General features: G+C 34.9%; 1 protein-coding gene and 1 long non-coding RNA gene across 23 annotated transcripts in view; one reads left to right on the top strand and one right to left on the bottom strand.

Annotated features, from left to right (window-relative positions):
• LOC124955346 overlaps nt 1-140 on the bottom strand; it is a 15,461-nt gene extending 15,321 nt beyond the window's left edge. Inside the window, exon 1 of the long non-coding RNA XR_007102846.1 lies at nt 1-140. This exon is cut by the window's left edge and continues 794 nt beyond it. This is a non-coding gene — a long non-coding RNA (uncharacterized LOC124955346).
• Nucleotides 1-7,500, top strand: part of LOC124955238 (mediator of RNA polymerase II transcription subunit 15-like) — a 394,448-nt gene that overhangs the window by 1,395 nt on the left and 385,553 nt on the right. For 13 of the 22 annotated variants that reach the window (XM_047509394.1, XM_047509391.1, XM_047509569.1 and 10 more), the window contains exon 1: nt 1-33. This exon is cut by the window's left edge. The gene's annotated coding sequence lies outside the window, so the exon portion shown is untranslated. Of the gene's footprint in view, nt 94-367; nt 899-7,500 lie in introns of all 22 variants that reach the window. The other 9 variants (XM_047509532.1, XM_047509434.1, XM_047509419.1 and 6 more) reach the window with 5 other exon arrangements.

Raw genomic sequence — 7,500 nt, 5'->3', positions numbered from 1 at the left:
AGGTCAGCACTCATACGAGCCGGCGTTATACAAGTGAGAGCAGTTTTTTCGTGGTTTGTGTCCGCGACCTGGCCGATCGACCAGGAGTTTAAAGTGAGGAGCGAGGGAGGCTCTCTATTTCTCTTTACGTGTGTCTTTCTACCCCGTTTTTTCTATTCATCTATCTATCTATCTATCTAATCACCTTTAACTCGTCGTCCACCATATCTTTGTTCTATCTCTTTCTAACCTCTTTTCTTTCCCCCTTTCGCAATCTTTCTCTCTCTCTCTCTCTTTTTTTCTTTTCTCTCTCTCTCTCTCTCTCTCTCTCTCTCTATTTCTCTCTCTTTTTTTCTCTTTCTATCTTTCTATCCGTTGTCTCTCCCAGTTTCGAAGAAGAGGAAAAAGAAGAGGACACGAACGTCGCGAGAGAGCTAACGTCAAGGGAGCAAAACTCGCGTATTATATTCAACGTTGGTTAATTCGTCCATATTCACCGGGATTAGTGATGACGACGTATTAGATGATATTATTATTCCTTCTAGCTTGGTGTTTTTTTTGGTGCTTCTTCTAAAAACGCGAAACGGTGAGAGAAAGAAAAAAAAAAAAAAAAAAAGAAAAAAAAAAGAAAGAAAGAAATAGGATGAAGAAATAAAAAGAGAGAAAAGAAAAGAGGAGAAGGGTAAAGGAAAAGAAAGGAAAAGAAAAAAAAATTAAAGGAGGAAGAAAAGAAGAAGAAGAAGAAGAAGAAATATAATAAGTCAGTGGCTCCTAGGAAGACGGAAGGGAAATAAATTTTTTTTTCGTTCGGATCCCGGTCATTTGTGATATATCCCGGAGTCATTACTTTCTAGAAGATATCTCGTCGCAATATACGAGACGATAACAATAATCATCCGGACTTCGCTTCGTCTGCAAGGTAAATCTAAATTTATTTCGTAATATTCGTACAATTTATTATTCCATCCAACGCCGCCGCCGAATCTTCTCCTCCTCCTTCTCCTCAACCATCACCTCCTCTTCTTCTCTTTCCTTTTATATTCGTCACTTCCCCCTCCGCGGTCTATCGTATCACGTGTACCACGCACACTCCTACGCGGGTTCATTTCTTCTAGTTCCTTCCGCGTGTGAAATCATTTCTTCTCTCTCTCTCTCTCTCTCTTTCTCTCTCTCTCTCTCTATCTCTCTTTCTGTCTGTTTTTGTCTTTCTTTTTTTTTTTTTCTTCTTTTTTTCGTCGCGAACGACGACGACGACGGACGTCATCCTATCGCAAATATGCGTGCCGTTTTCGATCGTTTTCTCTTGTAAGTACGAATGTATCGCTTTCTTTCTCTCTCTTTCTCTCTTGTAAGTACGTATGTATCGCTTTCTTTCTTTCTCTCTCTCTCTCTCTCTCTCTCTCTCTTCCTGTCTCTTTTTTTTTTTACGCAATCTACGACGTGTCATTAGCTGGACCGGCTGTAGAAATATGATGTGGCAACGCGCGATGGCAATTATTAAGCGGAACAAAGCGGAAAAGTATGTAATCTTAGTTCTCAATTTCTCTCTCTCTCTCTCTCTCTCTCTCTCTCTCGTATTATTAATTTTATTCATTTCAATTGCCAAACTTCTCGAAAAAGTAAGTTCTTATAGAATGATATTTGATAATAATCGAGTAAAGAAAGAACGAATAAGCTAAACGAGCGAGCGAGCGGGCAAGCATGCGAATAGAGATCCCCTTTATCCAGTATATCAGCCAATCGGCATCCTCGATTTTGCCGCTCTCGCGTCAATGTCTCGGCCAATCGCGTGGCAGCTTATTTGCGCGCGTCGAAAGAGCCGCACGATTTCGCGGCTACCAACGTTGTCTCTTCTTCCCACGTACGTGTTATGTATGTATATATATATATCTCTCTCACTCTCCCTCCCTCTCTTCTCTTCTTCTCTCTTTCTATTTGTATGTTGCGTGTATGTGTTTTGTATACATACGAAGGTACGTACGAAGTTCGTTCGTTCGTTCGTTCGTTCGTTCGTTCGTTGCTCGTTCGCGCGTTTTCCCTACAAGAAAAGAAAAATGGATACGATCTCCTCGCGATCGGTTAAAAAATCGAACGTATCTTTTCCATTTCGTGACTTTTTCATATCGTAACGAGCACTTAGGCGAGAACTGATTAGCTCGATTATCGCTGTTATGTGTATTACTTAAAAGAGAGCGATAAGAAGAGGCTTAGCGAGAAGGTACGTTTAACCTAACCTTTCATATTCCTCTCTACTGTTATCGTTGCGAAATTTTACGTAAACTATTTGAAAAAGCATACGTCTTTTCTTATGAAATTACGAACGATTTTATTACTCGTTTCTCTCTCTCTCTCTCTCTCTCTCTCTCTCTCTTTTAGATGTTTTTTTCTTCCTATCTTTTTTCCTCTCTATCTTTTTCTCTTTCACTCATTCATTCACTCTCTTTCTCTCTCACTCATATGTGCGTGCGACGTTTCGTGGGCGCGCACGTGCCGCGTCGACGCTCTCGACGAGCAGAGAAGAGCAATGCAATGCAATGCAACGCTATGCAATGCATCGCATAGCGTTGCATTGCATTGCTGTGCAGTACGGCGAAGAGCAGAGCGACCGACCCTTTTTTTTTCGATTTCTTTCTTTCTCTCTTTCTTTCATTCTTTCTTTTTTTCTTTCTTTCTCTTTTTTTTTCCTCCTGTACGTACGTATGGTATTTCTTTGGTACGATGGATTCCCGGTTTCCACGCAGCATGAAAATATCCCATTCGAGACGTAGTACGAGAAGCGCCACGGATTCTGTCTCTTTTGCACTGACCCGTATTAACGAGTTACGCGTCCGGCAATTCGACTTTATTTCAGCTCGTTAGTCGACTCCTCGTCGTCTCGTCCGGGTACCATCTAGAGAGACAGATGTATAAAAGAGAGAGAGAGAGTGAGAGAGAGAGAGAGAGAGAGAGAGAGAAGGTATCTAGATCGCAAAAAAACTAGATGCCCTTTCGTCTGTTTCCAATGCGATTTTTTTGTTTCTTTTTTCTTATTTCTTTTCTTTTTTCACTTTTTACTCTTCTCTCTCGTCTCGCGACTTATGTACTCATATTGAAATCACGTAGAGAGATATATATATATATATATAAATTAATTTTCTCTTTCTACGTACTTACAACATTTACGTGTATATTATTTCTTTCCTCTTTTCTTTTTTCTTCCCCCCCTCCCTTTTTTTTTATCCCTTTCATTTTTTGCTGTTCCCCTGATCCCCCTTACAAACACGAACGCGTTCCCCGTAACTTTTGGTATCGTGCCAGGAGATGGAAGAGAGTCACGTGCGATTTCTTTTTTCCTACCTTTTTTTTTCTTTCTCTTTCTTTTTTTCTTTTTTTTTTTCCCCCTTTTTTTCTTCATCTTCAAAATTACTACATAGATATACGATCGATAGTTTTAGAGGGGTTGGTTGGTTAACGCGTGACGCTTAAGTCGAAATTTTTTTTCTAAAAGATTAGGTTGCTCAATGAATGTTTTTTTTTTTTTTTATCTCGTTGATTTTGAGGGATCTCAATTATTGGAAAAAAAAAATATATATATATATATATATATATATATATATATCATATGTAAGAGAGACAGAATGCGCATGGGAGAGATAAAGATAGAGAGTAAATATGCTTGTGAAGAGAGAGAGAGAGAGAGAGAGAGAGAGAGAGAGAGAGAGAGAGAGAGAGAGAGAGAGAGAGAGAGAGAGAGAGAGAGAGAAGGGTTCAGTTTTGCAAGGAGAATGGCCGGTGCAAGTGTACTAACATCGTGTTCGTGTGTGTGTGTGTGTATGCGAGAGTGAGAGAGAGAGAGAAAGAGAGTTAGGAAGAAGCACAGTGCGGCTTTTTAAAGAAATTCCACTTGCGTTTATATGCGCACTAATTCCCCCGAGGTATGAACTTTATCTTCATTTCTTAATGTAGCATTCTTGAGTGTCATCGTGACTCGTAGGTATGTTTATAAAATAATAAATATACTACAGTTATACGAATAGGACTACGAAATCGTATAATTATTTGATTTTATATATAAATATGTATGAATGCATATATAAGTTATTAATGGATAAATTTATGATCGATTGCATATATAAAATATACGTGAATATAAATCTTAATTTTATTGTTAATCAAAGAAAAACGATCGAACGTTAAATCTGAATAAAATTAAGAAAGAAAAAAGGTTTATGACTCCCGCGAGAAATTTGTTAGGAAATATATATATATATATATATATATATATATATATATATATAAAAGAGGGATAAATGAGGAACGGAGTAGAATTTAACTTATTTAGGTAAAAAATAAAAAAATGGCGTCGTAGTGATTTCGGTTGACGTAGATTTTTTTTTTTTTTCTTTTTTTTTATCGATTTAATTCGATACGTTTCTGAACGTTTGGAAAAAGAAAAAGTTTTGAATGTTTTTGAACGTCTAAAAAAAGAAAAAGATACTTTCGTAATATATTTCTTAATAAGTTGTAAAGCGACAAGTAAAATTGGACTCGTTTACATGCCATGACAAATATGTATATATACATATATATATATATATATATATATATATATGTATATAAATATTAATATATAAATATTTATACGTATTATTGTATATATGTATGTATATATGTAGGTATGTGCTTATGGTGTCGTAAATTTCCAATGCTACTCTCTCTCTATCTCTCTCTTTCTCTCTCTCTCTCCCCCTCTCTTTTTCTTTTTCCCCTTCTCATCTTTGTAGCTCGATGGAACGTCGTTCGACCACTTTTTCGATCTCCGTCGTGCGCATAACGCAGCCACGCAGCACTATCAGGAGAACGAGACTTTGCCAAATCCCAAAATTCTCTTTCTCTTCCTTTTTCTCTCTCTCTCTCTCTCTTTCTATTTATCTTAACTTTCTCGAATTTTATCAGACCAAACTAACATGCAATAAATTTTTACTGAACTCGATATCGCCCGACATTGTCGTCAATCTCCGTTATGAAAATTATACGGGATAGATAATACGTCATATCATAAAATTATTCGTATTTTATAATTATTTATCATTTTTATTACTGATATTGTCGATAATAAACGGCATAACTTAGTTTTTAATTTATGTACTCATTACTTATATACATATGAACAATGTCATCGATAATTTAATATATCTATATATATATATATATACATATATAATATTCGTAAAATAAATTTTTTATACTAAATATTATTACATTAATATTATTATAATAAAAGTTATTACAATAACATATATTATAATAATATTCATATTGATCTACGAATGATTTTAAACAAGTATCAAATAAATATACATATTTACCTACATATGTATCTACGTAAATAAAAAAATAAATAAATACATATGCACGCAATATGTATTTATTTGTACATTTTTCCATAGTAACGCATGGACATCGAGAAAATCATTATTTTTTTCTTATTGTTGAACAATCAGATCTTAGGCGCGGTTTCTCGAAACTCTTTTCTATATATACATCATTCTATTTCTCTCTCTCTCTCTCTCTCTCTCTCTCTCTCTCTCTCTCTCTCTCTCTCTCTCTCTCTCTGTCGCACACATACAAATACATTTTTTATTTCTATTTCTATTTCTATGATAGTAATGTCTTTTATTGTCAATAGTCGCGTGGTTAGATTTTTTTAACCACACGCGCATCAAATTACTTTATCTTTCCTAGGCGTGTCCTATTGACATGTCGACCTTTCGTCGTGTCTTTCTCGTGTTCATTCATACAATGGTACCCTATTTTTTTTTTATCTATATTGTATATAATTTTTTTCCTTTTATTTATTTCATTCCTTCGAATCTATTGTTTTTATTCTGGGGGGTTTTTTTTCCCCTTTAAAAAACACGAACTAAAAAGGAGAGCAAGTATAAAACGTTAAATTAAACTCGTCTGGATTAACGAGAGCGAGTGCGAGATCGAGAATTCGATGATAACTCTTCTTCCCGTCTTTAATTTGATCGAAAGGAATTTAATAAGGATTAAAATATAAATTTTTTATCCTATTCGAATATTACAGAATGGCGAGCTCAAACTTTTTGGACGAATAAAAATTTTTTTATTCGTACAAAATGGGACTTAAAATTTCTTTTTTTTCTTTTTTCTTTTTTTTTTTAATCAATTGGGTTACTCTTTCACCGAGGATTTTTTATGCTATATATATATATATATATATATATATATATATATATATATTTCTCTTTTTCTCTCTCTCTCTTTCTTCCCTCTCTCCTTCCTTCCTCTTCCTCTTTTTTTTTTTTTTAAATTGTGAAATTTACAAGCCCGGGAACTTTTTCGGGATCCGAAAGGAAAGAAAAAAAAGAGAGAGAGGAAGAGAAAGAGAGAGAGAGAGAGAGAGAGAGAGAAGAAAAAAAAGAAAAATTAGCACGAACGATCTAGGAAAGTAGATTGGTAATGGATTTTTTTCTTTTTTTTTAAATCATCCAGGATCTTTTTTTTTGATCCCACCTTGCAAAAATTTTTCTAGAGTATTAAAAAGAAAAAAAATAATAATAAAAAAAGGAAAAAAGAAATTAAAAAAAGAAAAAGAGAAAGGATAAAAGAAAATAGGAACGAGAGTGAGAGAGAGAAAGAGAAGAAACAAAAAGGATCGTTAACGAAACAGAAAAATTTTCAGTATTTTATTTTAAGTCCTTCGTTAGAACACGGTCTCTTTCTCTTGTTCGAGTTTGTAAACGTCCTTGTGCCGTTGCCGCAACGCCGTTTCTTGCCTGCACGCCATCATCGTCAAGATTTGTCTCATGACGTCATCGTCGATCAGCAAGCCGATATAGACACGCGTCGCGTCGTAGAGTCGTAGAAATAGGGGACCCGCTGCTTTATGGTCTATGACGGGTAGTATATTAGGAACACCATTGTACATGCACAACACAGATAAACGAACGATCTTTTGCGATCATATCTCGTGAGTTTCGAGCTCGAATAACAATGGCCTTTTATTCCGATCGATGCCTCCATCTCTTGTCGTATTTCCTTTTTTTATTTTTTTTTTTTTTTTCCCTTCCTTTTTTTTCTCTCCTTGATTTTTAAGAAAGACTTTATTTGACTTTATTGTTTGCGACAGATATAACACCTTCTTCTATCGATATCTTATAAAAGAATTAATATATCTTATAAAAAAGAAAATTATGATAGTCTCTTTTTAATATTTGCATAAGTTTCAAAATACATACGATTCTTGATATATGATCATTGCCTACATATAATATATCATTTATATGTGTATATATATGTATATGTATGTATTGAATTTTTACGTTAATAGTTACTTTCGAGACTTGAACATTTTTCCGTTCTTATCGTGAAATGATCGACGACGAATGAAAATGGAGGAGGAGGTGATGGAAGAAAGGGGGAAGCAAGAGGAAGAAGACGAGGAGATATCTCATCGTTGAAAAATGATTTAATAACACGTCTTGCGAAATTCTCTGTGAACGAGAAGGAGAAAGA

Source organism: Vespa velutina, chromosome 1 (genome assembly GCF_912470025.1).
Source record: "Vespa velutina chromosome 1, iVesVel2.1, whole genome shotgun sequence".
Taxonomy (NCBI): domain Eukaryota; kingdom Metazoa; phylum Arthropoda; class Insecta; order Hymenoptera; family Vespidae; genus Vespa; species Vespa velutina.
This window is presented reverse-complemented; position numbering and strand designations above follow the sequence as displayed.